We start from the raw sequence: 19659 nt of genomic DNA on the forward strand, positions 1-19659 counted from the left end.
CACCAGTATAGGTTATATAGGTACAGTGGGTTGCAAAAGTATTCGGCCCCCTTGAAGTTTTCCACATTTTGTCACATTACTGCCACAAACATGCATACATTTTATTGAAATTCCACGTGAAAGACCAATACAAAGTGGTGTACACGTGAGAAGTGGATCGAAAATCATACATCATTCCAAACATTTTTTACAAATAAATAGCTGCAAAGTGGGGTGTGCGTAATTATGCGGCCCCCTGAGTCAATCCTTTGTAGAACCACTTTTTGCTGCAATTACAGCTGCCAGTCTTTTAGGGTATGTCTCTACCAGCTTTGCACATCTAGAGACTGAAATCCTTGCCCATTCTTCTTTGCAAAACAGCTCCAGCTCAGTCAGATTAGATGGACAGCGTTTGTGAACAGCAGTTTTCAGATCTTGCCACAGATTCTCGATTGGATTTAGATCTGGACTTTGATTGGGCCATTCTAACACATAGATATGTTTTGTTTTAAACCATTCCATTGTTGTCCTGGCTTTATGTTTAGGGTCATTGTCCTGCTGGAAGGTGAAACTCCGCCCCAGTCTCAAGTCTTTTGCAGTCTCCCATAGGTTTTCTTCCAAGTTTGCCCTGTATTTGGTTCCATCCATCTTCCCATCAACTCTGACCAGCTTCCCTGTCCCTGCTGAAGAGATGCACCCCCCGAGCATGATTCTGCCACTACCATATTTGACAGTGGGGATGGTGTGTTCAGAGTGATGTGCAGTGTTAGTTTTCCGCCACACATAGCGTTTTGCATTTTGGCCAAAAAGTTCCATTTTGGTCTCATATGACCAGAGCACCTTCTTCCACATGTTTGCTGTGTCCCCCGCATGGCTTGTGGCAAACTGCAAACGGGAGTTCTTATGCTTTCTGTTAACAATGCCTTTCTTCTTGCCACTCTTCCATAAAGGCCAACTTTGTACAGTGCATGACTAATAGTTGTCGTATGGATAGAGTCTCCCACCTGAGCTGTAGATGTCTGCAGCTCGTCCAGAGTCACCATGGGCCTCTTGACTGCATTTCTGATCAGCGCTCGCCTTGTTCTGCCTGTGAGTTTAGGTGGATGGCCTTGTCTTGGTAGGTTTACAGTTGTGCCATACTCCTTCCATTTCTGAATGTTCGCTTGAACAGTGCTCTGTGGGATGTTCAAGGCTTTGGACATCTTTTTGTAGCCTAAGCCTGCTTTAAATTTCTCAATAACTTGATCCCTGACCTGTCTTGTGTGTTCTTTGGACTTCACGGTGTTGTTGCTCCCAATATTCTCTTAGACAACCTCTGAGGCCCTCACAGAGCAGCTGTATTTGTACTGACATTAGATTACACACAGGTGCACTCTATTTAGTCATTAGCACTCATCAGGCAATGTCTATAGGCAACTGACTGCACTCAGATCAAAGGGGGCCGAATAATTATGCACACACCACTTTGCAGTTATTTATTTGTAAAAAATGTTTGGAATCATGTATGATTTTCGTTCCACTTCTCATGTGTACACCACTTTGTATTGGTCTTTCATGTGGAATTCCTATAAAATGGATTCATGTTTGTGGCAGTAAGATGACAAAATGTGGAAAACTTCAAGGGGGCCGAATACTTTTGCAACCCACTGTAGGTGCCCCCAGTATAGGTTAGATAGGTAGGTGCATGAAGTATAGGTTAGATAGGTAGGTGCTTGCAGTATAGGTTAGATAGGTAGGTGCCTGAAGTATAAGTTAGATAGGTAGGAGCCTGCAGAATAGCTTAGATAGGTAGGTGAGTGAGTGCAGTATAGATGAGATAGGTAGGTTAGTGCAGTGTAGGTTAGATAGGTACGTAAGTGCAGTATATGTTAGAAAGGTAGGTGGGGCCTGCAGTATAGGTTAGATAGGCAGGTGCCTGCAGTATAGGTTACATAGGTGGGTGCCTGCAGTATAGGTTACATAGGTGGGTGCCTGCAGTATAGGTTACATAGGTCGGTGCCAGTATAGGTTAGATAGGTATAGGTTAGATAGGTAGGTTCCCGCAGTATAGGTTAGATAGGTATGTGCCTGCAGTATAGGTTAGATAGGTAGGTGCCTGCAGTATAGGTATAGATAGGTAGGTTCCTGCAGTATAGGTTACATAGGTAGGCTCCCCCAGTATAGGTTAGATAGGTAGGTTCCCGCAGTATAGGTTAGATAGATATGTGCGGGGGGAGAGCGGACAGAGCAGTTATAATTCACCTTCCGCCGCCGATCACGCGCATTTCCTTCCTTTCCCGGCATCTGTCTCATTAGCAACAGCGCTTCCAGTGATTACATGCGGTACGTCATCACTGGGGGCGCTGTTACCATGCGACGGAAGCAGGGAGAGGAAGGACATTGAAGCTGCGGGGGATCGGCTGAAGAAGGTGAGTTATAACTATTATGTCTGCTCCCCCCGCTGCTGCGCCCGCCTCCTATCGCACAATTTGGCAACCTGGGCAATTGCACGTATCGCATGCCTATAGAAACAGGGCTGTCTGACTGTATACACTGGCTATATAAAAAGGGGGGATCTGACTACATACACTGGCTATATACAAGGGGGATCTGGCTATATACAAGGACGATATAGCTATATACTATAGGGTGATCTGTCACAGGAGGCCCTAGTGCTCAGACCGCAAATGGCCTTCCAAACGGTGCCAGCGCACGGATCATGCGAACTCTGGTCGCAGTCAATGCGCAGGAACCGTTGGGAACAAACCAGAAGGGAGCCTGTGAGGTACAGTAATTACAACTTACACACGACTCCAGGGTATAACTGCCACCACCACTGATATGGGCCAGTGGACCCGACTGCCTGACTGATCCTGCGAATAAAAACGGTTAAAACACGCTGTATTCGGTCTAGCCAACGACAAACAATAGTAGTGTCTCTTCAGAGACCTGGGATCAGTTTCTGTGTATGCTGAATAATAGGGTAGCTAGAACAACAACTGACGATAGCGTCGGTTTATTGAAAGCAATATAAATAATTAATATATACAGACAATTATTAAAATCAACAATTATTAAAACAGTAATAGCCAGTATGAAATAAAAGGGAGAAAATACTTAGGATTTTGTGGAAATATGTCCGTTCTGGGAAAACTTGTAGAGTTCCTTTTGTTCAATTCCAGCAAAGTTTAAAATCCACGCAAACATGGAAAATGCCCTTTGTTCCAGGTTAAAGAAGATGGCCAATCAAGATGGCCGCTAGCCATGTGTCCTTTGTTTCAGTTTAGACAAGATGGCCGCCAACCATGTGTCCTCTGGCTGGCAATGTGCTCTCAGGAAGGTGGAATTTGGAGGACTAACTAGCCCGGGCAGCTCATGTACTTTTAATGGAGCTGCTTTCAGAGGCGAGCTTCCAGAGTCGGCCCCCGGGCCGGACTATGGTAATCACATCTGGGCAGGGGCTTTCACAAGCCCCATAACCCTGACATTTCTCTAGACCGACCTACGCGGCCGGCACACAAATAATAATTACATATTCTCGATCCCCAGAACCTACCGATTAATATGATACCTTGGATGCGGGTGTTAGGGCGTATGGTTATCGAGGGGTCCATAACTCCTTAATCGAACGGACCATCACAATGAATTTCATATCAGCACGATGGCCAGATTTTACCGAATAAGACTATATCAATTTCATAGCCGTGCGATATTCGGTTTTTGTATGCCGACAGCAAATCATACCACCCAGGCTTTCAGATTGGCCATTCATCGGTGCCAAGAAGTCTGGGGGGAACGTAAGTTTGGAGTAGCCCCCTGCTGGGGAGGGAAGCCTTCTGTGAATAGAGTCCCCAGCTGGTGACTAGAGAGGTAATGAAAGATAAACATTCTAAGCTAATTAACACATCAAAAGACATCCTGCTTCTAAGTCAGGGCAGAGGAGGAAAAACTTGTACTTTTAAAAAACCAGGAATGTCAATTTCTGATTCCTGTAATGGCTGCACCAATTTAGCCAGACAGCGATCAGAAATTGAACTGCCCCTTCCAATTTCGCCCGCGTTTCTCACGGCTGTTCCGTGACAGCTACCTCCACAAATTATAAGACCTCCCTGAAAATAAGCCCTAGAACATCTTTTGAAGGAGAAATTAATATAAGACAGTCTCTTATTTTTGGTGAAACACGGTATTTGTATGTACCCATGTTTGTTTCTTACTCTGCACAGCGCCACTGAAGATGATGGCTATATACATCAATAATAATATTAATAGCTTCAAATTTTGACCCTCCACCCTCTGTAATGCTGATCAAAGAGCATCAGGACAGCTTACTGAACAATGTGGAGTCCATAGTGCAATAAGACTAGCTGTAAACTGAGACCCAAGCCCTAGAGTTTAAACGTAAGGTATTAAAATGCACCCATCTGGAGTTACTATAATAATACATGGTACTGAACTTCTGCATATTGTGAACTGGCATGAGGATTGTTCATATAATGTGACAACAAACTAATATTAGGTAATAATAGGTAGGGGCCAATCTCAGACTACTATAATAAATTCTGGCTTTGAATCAAAACCCATGATTACTTATGCCATTTAGATGTAATGGTAGAAAGACATCATGGGTAAAGAGATTGTATACAGACTACAGGACTAAAGAGGGAACGCTGAGCCAGCAGACTGAAAAGAAATGGACGCTTCTTTTCGTTGTACATCGCTGCGATCTAGTGCAGCGCTGTACTGAGGACAGCTCTATCACTTGGCTGTCCCCTGGATGGGCTCAACATGCGATCCCTCTCATAGGCTGATGCCTATGAGAGGCGACTGCCCTGATTGGTTCTCGGGGGGGGGGGGGGGGGGGGGGAGAGGATTAAAATAAATATTTTTTTATTAAAAAAAGAAAAGAAAATTAATAATAATAATAATTAAAAAAATTAATGCCTGCCTTGGTGGGCAGAAAAGGAACCAAGATTCATTTGTGTGCTAAGTTGTATGGCTCTGCAGCATACTGTTAAAGCTGCAGAGTAATGCATAGTAAAAACAGCCTGGTCACTAGGGGGGTGTAAGCCTGTGGTCCTTAAAGAGACACTGAAGCGAAAAAAAACAACTATGATATTATGATTTGTATGTGTAGTACAGCTAAGAAATAAAACATTAAGATCAGATACATCAGTCTAATTGTTTCCAGTACAGGAAGAGTTAAGAAACTCCAGTTGTTATCTCTATACAAAAAAGCCATTATCTCTATGACTTTCAAAGTCGTGGAGAGGGCTGTTTTCTGACTTTTATTATCTCAACTATTTACTTTTCCTCTGGCAGAGGAGAGGTCATTAGTTCACAGACTGCTCTGAAAGAATCATTTTGAATGCTGAGTGTTGTGTAATCTGCACATATTAGAGTGATGCAATGTTAGAAAAAACACTATATACCTGAAAATAAAAATATGAGAATATTTTCTTTGCTGCTAATCTTCTAGTAATTATTCATAGTACACAACCAATTAATTATATCAAATATTTTTTTCCGCTTCAGTGTCTCTTTAAGTGGTTAAAGCGGCACTACAGTGTAATGTAGGCTACTGGGATTACCCTAGTGGCATGTTTTTCGTAGGTAGAGTAACATGTGTTAGGTACTTCTTTTGTTTATAAGGATTGACTGAATAGGATCATTTATAGCACTCATACAGATCCTGGCATCAGTAAGGTGGCCATACACTGGTCGATTTGCCATCAGATTCGACCAACAGATAGATCCCTCTCTGATCGAATCTGATCAGAGAGGGATCGTATGGCTACCTTTACAGCAAACAGATTGTGAACCGATTTCAGCCTGAAACCGTTCACAATCTGTTGTGGTGGTACTGCTGCTGCTGCCCCCGCCCGCCCGCATACATTACCTGCTCCGCCGGCGGGACTGCAGTCTCCCGGTCACCGCTGCTCTGTCTGCGCTCTGGTCTCCAGATCCGCCATGCCTCACTTCTTCTAGCCCGGCAGGAAGTTTAAACAGTAGAGGGCGCTCTACTGTTTAAACTTCCTGCCGGGCTAGAAGAAGTGAGGCATGCCGGACCTGGAGACCAGAGCGCAGACGGAGCAGCGGTGACCGGGAGACTGCAGTCGCGCCGGCGGAGCAGGTAATGTATGCGGGCTCTATTGCGTCGGTCGTCGGGCACTCGAACGCCGCTAGCGATGCGCTCTTTACCCGCGGGCGATCGACGGTTATTTTCCGCACGGCACGATCGACGGGATCGGACGAAATGGATCGAAATTCGGCGTGTAGCGTGAACGATTGGCAGCAGATTCGATCCCAGTGATCGAATCTGCTGTCGAAACGGGCGCAAATCGGGCCAGTGTATGGCCTGCTTAAGTCGCAAGCGACTTTGTCCCCTGTTGAATTAGGCTGTGATAACAGCTGATATCTCTTCTCTCCGTCCTGTGAGATCAAAGCCCGTTGGTAATGCAAGCTCAGTCAGCAGCAAGTATGTGCTGTGGAAGGTCTTATGTAAATAAACAGGCAGCTACCTGTTTATTTACCTTTATTTACCTTCCACATTACAGCACTTGCTGCTGAGCCTGCATTACAAGAACGGGGTTTGTCCTCACAGCATGGAGAGGAAAGATATCAGCTTTTATAACAGCTTAAAGCGGATCCGAGATGAAAAACTAACTATAACATGTAACTTGTCTATATATCTTATCTAAAGTTTAGATAGTTTACACAGCAAATCTAGCTGCAAACAGCTTTAATAGAAAATTATTATTTCTTCCTGTGATGCAATGACAGCAGCCATGTTGTTTGTAAACATTACACAGAGGCAGGCTTATCTGTATCTTGAGCATTTAGCTCCCTCCTCCCCTCTGCCTCTGAAATCAATGGCTAGTAACACCTCCTCCTCCTCCTGCCCAGACTGAGCTCCCATGAGCCCTTGCTACTGCCAAGGCTCTCTGAAAACCTGTGGGCGTGTTTTTAGTTTATAATGAATTAGAGTATTAACCTCCTGGGCGATAATCCCGAGCTGAGATCGGGGTATGTCGCGCAGGAGGATTTCTCAGGCCCTGGTGGGTCGATTTGCATAATTTTTTTTTTGTTACACGCAGCTAGCACTTTGCTAGCTGCGTGTAACTTCCGATCGCCGCCGATCCGCCGCTACCCGGCGTGCCGCGCAGACCCCCCCCCCCCCCACGACCCCTTGCGCAGCCTGGTCAATCAGTGCCAGGCAGCGCTGAGGGGTGGATCGGGACTCCCTCTGACGTCACGACGTCGATGACGTCATCGCGAGCGTCGCCATGGCGACGGGGGAAGCTACATGATTTAAAAAAAAAAAATTAAAAAGTGCTGCGCCCCCTCCTGGGCGATGTAGTTGTATCGCCCAGAGGGTTAAAACAAAAACAAAAAAGTATTTTGCTTGAGGAATGCCCTATAAACAATAGCAAAGGAACACAATTATGCAATGAGTAAAAGTTCACCTCGGATCCACTTTAACTGAACATAGAGCACGTCGTTTTACTGTTACTGGCTTCTCTGTTACTGACGCCAGGATCTGCACCTGTGCTATAAATTATCCTATCCAGCCAGCCTTTGTAAACAAAAACACTATATGTGTAGCTCTTCTTATGTGCAACATTATACTAGGTTAATCCAAGTAGCCTAAAATTCGCTATAGTGACCCCTTAAGGTCACACTGACTCTACGGTATAAAAGGCTCCAGTTCAAACTCCTAACACTGTCATACAAAGATCCATTTAATTTATCCCCTCCATACATTTCTTTATTAATCTCGAGATACCATCCCTCTCGGAAACCTTTGCTCCTCCAACAAGACCCTCTTGTCCAGCTTGTTCACCTCCTCTCACTTTTGCATCCAGGACTTCTCACCTCTCCTTTGGAACACTTTCCCACATTCTCTCCCTCTCGCTCCTAGCCTGTAAATTGACAAGACACACTCCTTCAGACAAGCTTATAATTTGTGTCTCCACCCCACTACCTTCTAGATTGTAAGCTCACAAGGGCAGGGACCTCCCCCTCATGTTCCTGTCTCTGTATAATCCTCCTCCTCATCATCATCATCATCATCATCACTTCCTCTTCTCCTGGTGACATATTTAAAGAGAAACTTTAGTTGAAGATAGTAGTAGGGGAAAAATAAATTAATACGTTGCAAAGTGAGAAGTTTAAAAAATAAAAGATAGATCAAGAAATGATTGATATTTGCTGTGTAATTTGTTCATGTTGACTGATCCACTGTGATCCTGCATTCCATCATCTTTACAGCTGGCAGACAAGAAAAAAAAACAGACATCACCAACTGCCATTATCTCTAACAATGTGATAGACTAAAAGGTTGTGTGTGTATATACAGTATATGTCCACTATGCAGCAAGTTTCAGAGACAGCTAACATCACACTGTGGGAGGGGTTTCACCACAATCTCAACCATACAGACATCCCTGATGATCTATTAGAGAAAAGGTAAAAGATTTCTTGTGGGAAACGGGGTCTTGATTACTGATTGGGATGAAGTTTAATACAAGGTAAAAGTTGATCTTTTAATGCTGTAATGTTATATATGTCTGCACTGTTCTGAAGAAGGGAACCATGCATGGCCCTGAAGCAATTGTCAACTTATGGTGTTTGATACATGCTTTGAAGAATAAAGTAACACATTTGCTCTTGAGAAGCCTTTGATAACTGACCTGTGCTAACCAAGCTATGGACTTTATGTTGATATATAGGGTGTTGCTTTGCACCTAAGATGATGCACCCAACTGACACAGTAAGGTGTACAAATCCAAACCTACTTACTTTTAATGCGGCATTGAGCTTATTCGGTGTGTAATTGCTACGCTGATACAACATTAGGAAAGAATTGTCCAGCTTACCCTCTGTTCAACTTTTTAAATGTGGCTGACGACAACTGAGAGCATCTTCTGACTCTTTTGAGAACTTCATCCAGTAGTGGGGAATACTGCAGGGATGGAGAAGAAGTTGATTACAGGTTAACAATGTATCTAGTTATCCACTAAAAAAAGTATTCATTAGTGATTAACTAGCTAAAAAAGGAAAGAGAGTACCGTAATTATGATTTAATTAAATATATTTATACAGATACGGTAAAACTTTGTTCTACAGCTACAGCCATCTCAGAATGCTGGAGCCCTGATTTGCTAAATCCCCAATAAGCAGCAATCTGCTATGATGCTATTAAAAAAATTCCCATTTACCTTATGAAAGAAAAAGTGCTGCATTTACTTCATATTGGTCAGGTGTCTGCCAGCAAATATAATAGGTAATGCAACTTTGTAACTTTACTTACTGAAGCCTCACCATTTATGTGTTTCTTAAAAAGGGGGAGGGGGTAACTTATTTTATTATCTTTGTAAACAAAATAATTTTGAAAGCCCCAGTTAACCCTTTTTTAAAAATCCCTCCTGTACATTCCAGGACATTTAACTCATAACCTGGATTAAAAGCTGCCTCTGCGCACTTGTGCATAGGCTCCCCTCGATACCGAACGTGCACCATTTTAAAAGTGAACGATTGCTGCTGTAGCAAATAGCAGCAATCATTCATTAAAAGTTATAGTTATTTGTACTTGGCATGAAAGGATACATCTGGGAATTTGAAAAAAATAAATAAATCAGATTTACTTACTTGGGGCTTCCTCCAGCCCCTGGAAGCCTATGTGTCCCTCGCTGCAGCTCAGCTCCATGCCGGTCTCCCGGGGTCCCCTCCGTAGCAGGCATGCGCAGAGGCCGCCACCTGGCCAGGTTGGTGGCTGCTATGTAGGTGACCCCTGGAAACCGGCTTGGAGTGGCGCTGCGGCGAAGGACACATAAGCTTCCAGGGGCTGGAGGAAGTCCCAGGTAAGTAAATCTGATTCTTTTAAAATTCCCGGATGTATCCTTTATTAAGCTGTTTGCACACCTCAAATGACTGCCGCCTGTAGTAATTGGATGCAGATCCAGAGGCTTCCCTCTCCTTAGGCAAGTATTTGATTTTTGACCCAATGTTCACCTCTGGTTCTCTTTAAAGTGGACCTGAACTCAGAAAGTCCTCTCTGCTCTAAAAGATACACAACAGCATAATAACCTTTAAACAAAAACATTTGTTACAGCTGATACAAATCCTAAAATTCGACTTCCTGATTCATGGACGCAGACATATTGTTAACATCCAGTGCTTTCAACTGAGCTTATCTGCCATCTCTGCCGTGGCAGTCATGTGACACAGGGGAGAGATCAAATGACAACTTGTGATTAGACACGAATGAGGGGGAATTAAACAGGCTAAACTCTCTAAATACATACAGGGTGCATTTCTCTCAGTTTTCCTTCTGTTCTGTGCAAGAGTTCAGGTCCACTTTAAAGGAAAACTGAAGCCGGAGGAGTACGGAGGCTGACATATTTCCTTTTAACCACCCTGGCGTTCTGATTAAATCGCCAGGGTGGCTGCGGGAGGGTTTTTTTTAAATAAAAAAAAAACTATTTCATGCAGCCAACTGAAAGTTGGCTGCATGAAAGCCCACTAGAGGGCGCTCCGGAGGCGTTCTTCCGATCGCCTCCGGCGGCCAGAAGTAACACGGAAGGCCGCAATAAGCGGCCTTCCGTGTTTCGCTTACCTCGTCGCCATGGCGACGAGCGGAGTGACGTCAGCCGCCTCCGATCCAGCCCTTAGCGCTGGCCGGAACTGTTTGTTCCGGCTACGCTGGGCTCGGGCGGCTGGGGGGACCCTCTTTCGCCGCTGCACGCGGCAGATCGCCGCGCTGCAGCGGCGATCAGGCAGCACACGCGGCTGGCAAAGTGCCGGCTGCGTGTGCTGCTTTTTATTTGGTGAAAATCTGCCCAGCAGGGCCTGAGCGGCAGCCTCTGGCGGTGTTGGACGAGCTGAGCTCGTTAAGCAATACCAGTTGCCTGGCTATCCTGCTGATCCTCTGCTTCTAATACTTTTAGCAATATTCTATTGTATGTTATGCAAATTTGATTCTGTAATGACTTCAAAAAATGAATCATTTATACATTGTTTTCCTTCAACGCTTTTATTAAATGTGATCACATCTACATCTATGCAATATTATTGTGCCATGCTATTGCCTTAGGGAATGTAGTGCCCTGTGTCAGGGCTGGAACCCACGAGGAATCGCTACTGAGCTTTAAAATAGCAGAATTGATTTGTGCAGCGATCCCCAGCGTGATCTGCAACCATGATTTCCAGCATTTGGAAGGACTGTACCATAAATTCCACAGTGCTTCCGATTCGAATCCCCCAAAACTTTGATATTTAGCATGTGTCTTGGTGTTTAGCCTCTGCCTGTAACCCCGCCCCCTAGCACAAAAAGTCAGATGTGCTTCTCTACCTCCAATCAGAGATAGGTCTGTGACTTCTTCTGCTAGGGGGCATGGCTAGGTGCGGAAGGCGGACATCGAGACACAGAATAAGTATCTTAAACTTTATTTAAAAAAAAAAAACCCAAAACACAGAATTGCCTCCCAAATCGCTTCAAAATTGCTTTTGAAAAGTGAATCGAAACGATTTTCCAGCACATATATACTTGTTTTGGAGCGCAATCATTTCCAAAATGCTGCAGGACCTGCAGTTGCAATTTAACCTAATTACAATCGCTCCTGAGAGCGCTCTAGTGGGTTCCAGGCCTCAAGGAAACTCTCCCATTTGGACTTCTAGTCATTCATTTTAATAACATAGATTGGTACCTTTTGGATTTGCGTACAAATTGCATGCGGCTTAGACTTCAGCCAAAGAAATGTAGCAGGCCTTGCATTTGTTTGACTGAATTCCAAGCTGTAATTTTTAGGATAATCTGGAATATTTAAAACTCATAGTAACCCATCTTTGTTCTATAATATAAAAAAGATTTTCTTTCTCCAAATGCACTGAGATTCTCACTACAGTTATGAGTAGACTATAAGCAAGTTTTACTTTGAAAACAAAGTTCAAACCCTTTGAGTTCCTTAAAAGATTGTGTCTGAGCCAGAGACATTGCAGCAAAGTTGTAATAATTTGCCATGCTTGGTGATTGTTTTAGAAAGCCCAGCACCTGCCCCATCTGCGAGGTTGTCTTGTCTGTTTTTTGTTTTTATTATCAGGCAGCACTGCATAAGATGATGGACTTGCACAGATAGAAGCGGTTGGTTTTTGATATAGGGAGTGTATGGCAGATGAGGGCCAAATGTGACATCTGAGAGACTCTTCTCCGAGAAACAGAATTTAGGTGAGTGGGTTGTGTCCTTGGTCCTGAATAGATTATGCCCTGCACATTTTTCAGTTATACAGGTAGTCCCCAGTTTACTAATGATTGACTTACAAATGATTTGCTGTTACAAACCCGGCACCCCAGCACGATTACATAATTACCACTAGCCAGCGTTAATCAAGATGAGACCATGATGAATTCGGAGTAGTGTGGCACTGTCTTGAGGACGGATAGAAGGCAGCGGAGAATAAATGGAGGGCAGAAGAGGCACAAAGGGGGCACAGATGACACTAAGGGGGTGACAGGTGATAGAAAAGGGGCACAGGTAGCCCAAAGACAGGTGGTGGAGATACAAAGAGGGCACAGAAGACACAAAGGGAGCAGTGGAAGCACAGAAAGACAAAAGGAGACACATAAAGACAGTAGAAGGCAAAGAGGGGCATGGGGGAGAGGAGGTTACATAGGAGGGGGGCAGTAGGGGGACAATGGATACATAAGGGGAGAGTGGGGACACAGATAGGGACCGTGGAGACACTGGTGGAACAGAGGGGAGCGCAGTAGGACAGAATGGAACTTTAGCAGTGTTCTGACTTACAAATGAATTCAGGATAAGAATGAACCAAATAGTCCCGTATCTATTTTGTTAACCAGGGACTACCTATATGTATACGCAGCTGACTGTGGGAAGGCATGCAAATGTGTTACCCTCCATGGATGATTTGTAGTTTTTGTTTTTTGGGAGGTTTTTGGCTTCAGTTCAGTTCAAAGCATACCCAGTCTGTTAGGTGCTACCAGGAGCTACTAGGAAGTTAAGGTTTTCATGGCATAGCTATAAGTGGCAGCTGAGAATACAGCTTGTCTCACCACTTCAAGGTGGTATACCTATGGTGTGGGAATAAAAAGGCCCACAGGACCAGGTCCCAAGGTCTGACACCTAAAGGTGCCACACACAAGACAATTTTTTTTCAATTCGAGAAGTATATCTGATTGAAATCTAACACACATATGTTGATTTTTTTCCCCTATTATGAAAAAAAAAAAAAAAAGATGGAAAACTGAAAAAATTGGCTTGGGTCTATAAAACAAGAAATTGACACTTTACCCTACACCATTCAATTTTCATACAAAGTGTACAGAAAATTATGCCACAAGTTTTATTGATAAAAAAAATCGGAAATCCAATCTGACTTCTCAACTGGACTAAAAAAGCTTTTGATTCTTCTGTGCAACCAATTGTTTTATGGAATTGCTGTAAAATCGGTTCTTTTGATTATATTGTTCATGGTGACCTTAAAATTACAGATATGTATTTTGTGCCATGGTCCATGGTGTATCTTTATACTTTGGAGGCTAATAAATCTGTTAATTTGCAGGTAAGGATGAGCCTGCCAATTTATATATTTTCAGAATAAACAAAATATGAATTAGTGCAGAGGTTGGTAATTGATGCATAAAGAGTTCTTCTGATACAGTGGATCCCTGCAAGGGTCTTTTATGTGTACCCCTGCTCAGCACTGTTTAAATATCTGAGGTGGGCGGGTGAAATTTACTTAATCGCTGTCCCCTCTAAAAGATCCGACCACAGCTGTCTTACCGCAGGCGTGTCTCTCTCGATCACTGCGCATGTGCAGTTGAAGTCTTTGTGAAGTCTTTTGGAGACTTTGTAAAGGGACAGCGGCACCCTGGAAGGCATCCGAATTACAACAAGGGATCTGATGGACTGCTACGGGCTGGAAGAAGTCCCAGGTATGAAAATCTAATCCCCACTCCCCCACACACACACCCTCGATCAGTTATCCCTGAAGGTTCATTCCCACCAGGAAGCAACCTCTTTTTTTCCACAACCATTTGCAGATGGAGATCTGTAGAGAACCACAAGAACAAGCAGTTTTCCATTGGAAAACAAACGTTCACCTAGTTCCCATTTGTTAAAGGGAACTTAAATTGAACCTAAAAAAAATGCAGCAGTGTATTTGCATTTTGAAAGAAACCTAGATTGACAAAAGCTATGACATTGTGGTAATAACAGAGACATGGATGGATGAAAGCCATGACTGGATAGCAAATTTAGAGGGATACAATGGGTTTAGGAAGGATAGAGCAGTGGGAAAAGGTGGGGGGGTTTGTCTCTTTGTTAACTCTTTTTTAGCTTCCATGAACGAGATAGATGAAGATTGTGAAGATGTGGAGTCCGTTTGGGTAAATATTCATAGTGGAAATAACTGTTGCCATTTGCTTATTGGGGTATGCTACAGGCCACCACATATCCACGAAGCTGCAGAACTGCAATTACTACAGCAGATTGAAAAAGCTGCAAGTAAAAATGAGGTCATAGTTATGGCTGACTTCAACTTTCCAGACATTGACTGGAGTATTGAGGCTACCCATTCTGGTAAAAGCGGCAGATTTCTGGCAACACTACAGGACAGTTACCTGACTCAAATGGTAACTGAACCAACTAGGGGAAATGCGTTACTATATTTGATCATTTTAAATAGACCAGATAATGTATCAAATGTGCAGGTTTAAGAACATTTGGGAAAAAGTGATCACAATATGATAACATTTGATCTGGTGACTGATAGGTCGCGGGGCATCGGGACAACTAAAACTATGAATTTTAGAAAAGCAGAGTTCAATCATCTCAGGCAAGCACTAAGTTTGGTGAACTGGAATAATGTACTACAAGGGAGGGACACTGAAGGGAAATGGCAAGTTTTTCAAGTTATTCTCAATCAATATTGTAGTAAATATATCCTATATGGAAACAAAGAGTCTAGGAATAAAAAAGGCCTCTATGGATGAATAGATGTAAAAAAAAAAAATAGTTGTAAAAAAAATTAGGCTGGCAAAGATTGAAGCTGAAAATCAAATCGTTAGGGATATCAAATTTAACCCAAAGAAGTTTTACAAGTACATCAACTTTAAAAAAAGAAAGGTTGACTGTATTGGACTCCTTAAGGATGAGGGTGGGAATGCAATGGTGGATGTCTAAGGTAAGGCAGAGTTAATAAATGCTTTCTTTGCTTCTATCTTCACAAGGGAAACATCGCTGTTGCAAATTACAGATGCAGAAGAGTCTCAATCTTCCAATTGTAATATTAAATACTTAAAGCAGGAAGAAGTGAAGGCAAGACTAAATAAATTAAACATAGACAAGGCACCTGGCCCGGATGGCATGCTTGCTCGGGTCCTAAGAACATGAAGTTCAGTTATCGATAAACCCCTTTATCTTATCTTTTGTGACTCTCCTTGAATTGGCAGAGTTAAAGTAGATTGGCGTACAGCCCACCAGGGATGCTTTCAACTTTGAATTCGGATGAAATTTGAATAGGGTTATTCAAATTTCATCCTACTAATTACAGCAGCTGTGCGGGTGGCTGAGGGGGGGGGTTAATCTTACCCATCAGGCGTCTTCTTGTTCCATCCCTCGGCACCTCCCATGCTGCGTTCCAATCCGGCGTCACGTGACTATACACTTCCTTCTTCAAACCGGAAGGATGAAGTGTATGTAATCACGTGACGCCGGATTGGAATGCAGCGTGGGAGGCGCCGAAGGACGGAGCAAAAAGACGCCTGATAGGTAAGATGAACCCCCCTCGGCCACCCGCACAGCTGCTGTAATTAGTAGGATGAAATTCGAATAACCCTATTCGAATTTCATCCGAATTCGAAGTTGAGAGCATCCCTGCAGCCCACGTTTTCCAATTATTTAAGAAGGGCAAAAAAAAAATCAGATCCGGGAAATTATAGACCTGTAAGCTTAACGTTAGTTGTGTGCAAACTATTTGAGGGGTTACTAAGAGACACTATACAAGACTTCATAGTAGAAAATAATCGTTTTTCTCAGCATCAGCATGGGTTTACTAAAACAGGTCCTGCTTGACTAACATGCTCAGCTTTTATGAGGTAGTGAACGCTAATGTGGATATTGTGAATGCTATAGATGTGATATACAGTACTTGGACTTTGCAAAGGCCATCGACACTGTGCCCCACAAAAGTCTGGTGCAAAAGTTGAGGATGCAAGGACTGGGGAAGAGTCTGTGTGCATGGATAGGGAACTGGCTAATGGACATAAAACAAAGAGTTGTGGTCAATGGATCTTATTCAAAACGGGTGATTGTTAGCAGTGGGGTCCCACAAGGGTCAGTACTGGGTCCAGTACTCTTCAATTTATCTATTAATCATCTAGTAGATGCAGTAGAAAGCAATGTTGCTATTTTTGCAGATGATACAAAATTGTGCAGAATCATCAACGCTCAGGAAGGTAGTGGCATATCGCAACAGGATCTGGATAGGATGGCTATATGGGCACATAAACGGCAGATGAAATTCAATGGTGAAAAATGTAAAGTCATCTGTTTTGGTCGTAACAAATGTCTAGCACCATACAAAATAAACTAGATACAGATGGGACATCAAACTTGGAGAAGGACTTAGGAGTACTCATCGACAAAAAGTTAAATAATCGTATTCCATGCCAAGCTGCTGCAGCTAAAGCTTATAAAATTTTGGGATGCATGAAAAGGGAAATAAAAACTCGAGATGCTAGCATAATATTGCCCATTTAACCCTCTGGAAAGGCCACATCTGGAATATGGAATTCAGTTCTGGGCACCACATTACAGGAAAGATATTGCAGTTTTAGAGCAGGTGCAGAGACGAGTAACAAAATTGATACGAGAGATGGAAGGTCTCATTTACCAAGAAAGGTTCGATAAACTGGGTTTATTTAGTCTGGAGAAAAGAGGCGTTACAGGGGATCTAATTAACATGTATAAATACATCAGAGGGCAATATAAAAGCTTGGTGGGTGAGCTTTTTGTCCGTAGGCTTTCACAAAGGACTAGAAGACATGATCTGCGCATGGGGGAAAAACGTTTTAGACATTGATTTAGGAAAAGGTTATTTACAATAAGAGTGAATAAGATGTGGAATGCATTGCCACAGGAAGTAGTTATGGCAAATACTAAATCTGCATTTAAAGGCTTTCCTTGCATTGAAAGACATCCATAGCTATAATTACTAGGCAATGCCCAGTGGTGTTGATCCAGGGATTTTATCTGATTGCCATTTTCCCCTTTTGGGGCTAATTGGACCATGTCTTGTAAGGGTTTTTCACCTTCCTCTGGATCAACAGGGATATGTGAGGGAGCAGACTGGTGTTGTACTTTATTTTTTGGTTAAATTCGATGGACATGTGTCTTTTTTTAACCCAAATAACTATGTAACTTAAAAAAAAAAAAAAGTTTCACTTACCTGGAGCTTCTACCAGTCCCCTGCAGCCACCCTGTGCCCGCGCAATCACTGAACGATCTTCCGGACCCCTGCAGCGGCTCAGTTTTAATTTCAGTGACTGGAATAGTCGATGGCTACTGCGCTTGCGCAGCCCTTGTCGAGCACGTCCTCGATCCGTCCAGCGCAGTGCAAGAAAATCTCAAAAATCTTGCAGGCACAGGGCGGTTGCAGGGGGCTGGTAGAAGCCCCAGGTAAGTGAAACCATTTTTTTTAATTTAGGTTCCCTTAAGAGGAAAAGAAAATGGGATGCAGCTCAATGCAACTGACTGATACAGTCATTTGCACTGAATTGCAAATGCAAGAAAAATACATATAAAAATGTATAGAAAGATGCATGCAAAACGTATACTGTATGAAGAAATAAAGATTTGCACACTGGTTTTCTTTGTACAGAACAACAATTTAAGCCATATCTGCTGACAGCGTTACAGCATGATTGATGAGATAAACAATTGTATCTATCCTCCTTCTCCTAAAAATTACGCTTTTTTAGATATCCCACAGTTTTATTTCATATTTAAATTTACTTTTTAATGTTTCATTGTCTCTGCTCAATGACACATTCATTGTAGTATGCCAGAGCTAAAATGTATGAACTATTTACCCTTTTTATCTCTGTCCTGCTCTCAGAAGCCACTTTCTGCCAGGAAAGTGTTTTATGTCTGTAATTACTTATCAGTGAGGGCTGCGTTATAATCTGACCCGGACAGAAACTGTCACTTGCATACCTGATGTAAAACTCTTTTAGGCAGAGAAAGAAAAAAAAACACAACATAGTTATTTGTGTGCTTGGCACTGTACATACCCATGTTTATCTCATCATGTTACATGTCACCTTGTGTATCCTTGAAGCATGTGCTAAAATTTATTTTTACTGTACTCCTATTGGGAAGCGAAAGTGTGTGTCTACATCATTTATAACTTCCTAGCAGCTATAGCCATAGAACCTTTTTTGCAAGACAATGAACTGAAATGTGGTAAGAATAGGCATGATCACCTGACTTCTTACTTCCTCTAATATTTGCACCAGAGGAACTGCAAGTTCTGAATGAAGGTTTTATACCGGTATCCAAATCCTCACTTCTTGTTGCATTTTTCTCATATCCGCTCTTTTGTTGGGGATAGTAAAAGGGGCACCATTATGTAGTTGGCACAAGTAACAGTAAAATTGCCATACGCAGATATTTAGTGAATATGGCACTATATAGCTAGACAGTGCTGGGCACATTATACAGCTGGTACAAGTTTCTCCTGCAGCATTTCCACAAAAATGCAATATAAATGATTTTAGCCATGTTGATGCACTTGTAGCTTCAAAGAATGTTAAATACTGAATGTAATACATGTTTTATGAGCGCTTACAAATTTTGTTATAGGATTAGCTTTAAGGGTCAGTTTATTCATCATTTTATCTAAATAAGTGCTTTCGGGAAAAAGGAGAGGGGGCGGTATCTGTTTCTACATCAGCTCTCCCTGGTGCTCCAACACCTCTGTTCTTGCCAAGAGATGCTCCCCAGACCTGGAACTACTTCTTGTAAACTGCAGACTCGTATACTTACCCAGGGAATCTTCCTCCTTTGTCCTTGTGGGGGTGTACATTCCCCCTGACGCTGATGTCAAAACGGCCCTGCGTGAGCTCAGCGATACCATCGCACAGTGGGAGACGTCCCTCCCAGACTCATTACTCATTATCTTGGGGCACTTTAACAAGGCTAACCTACGCCAAGAGATGCCACGCTACCACCAGCATGTCACCTGCCCCACCAGGAATGCCAACACTCTGGACCACTGCTACACGGTCCTGAAGGATGCATACAAGGCAACCCCGTGGGCAGCACTAGGCTCATCAGACCACTGCATCATCCACCTGATACCCACCTACAGGCGACGTCTGGAAACTGCAAAACCGGTCCTAAGATCCAGCAAAGTATGGTCGGAGGAGGCTAAACTTCAAATTCAAGCCTGCTTCGACTGCACGGACTGGAAGGCTCTGTAAACACCGAACCTAGATGAGTGGGCAGACATTGTTTCCTCGTACATCAGCTTCTGTGAGGACCAGTGTGTTTCAACAAAAATCCGCAAACACTACCCCAATGACAAACCATGGTTCTCCAATAAACTTCGGCAACTGCGCAGAAGCAAGGAACTGGCGTTCAAGTCTGGTAACCATGAGGAGTATAGGAGGGCAAACAACAC

At 43.1% G+C, this 19659-nt stretch overlaps 1 protein-coding gene across 1 annotated transcript in view; it reads right to left on the reverse strand.

The window, feature by feature from the left end:
* The window catches only part of RASGRP1 (RAS guanyl releasing protein 1), a 315245-nt gene that overhangs the window by 263618 nt on the left and 31968 nt on the right, over nucleotides 1-19659 (reverse strand). Inside the window, exon 2 of the mRNA XM_068253917.1 lies at nucleotides 8835-8920. The gene's annotated coding sequence lies outside the window, so the exon portion shown is untranslated. The remainder of the gene's footprint in view (nucleotides 1-8834; nucleotides 8921-19659) is intronic.

Source organism: Hyperolius riggenbachi, chromosome 9 (genome assembly GCF_040937935.1).
Source record: "Hyperolius riggenbachi isolate aHypRig1 chromosome 9, aHypRig1.pri, whole genome shotgun sequence".
Lineage (NCBI taxonomy): Eukaryota > Metazoa > Chordata > Amphibia > Anura > Hyperoliidae > Hyperolius > Hyperolius riggenbachi.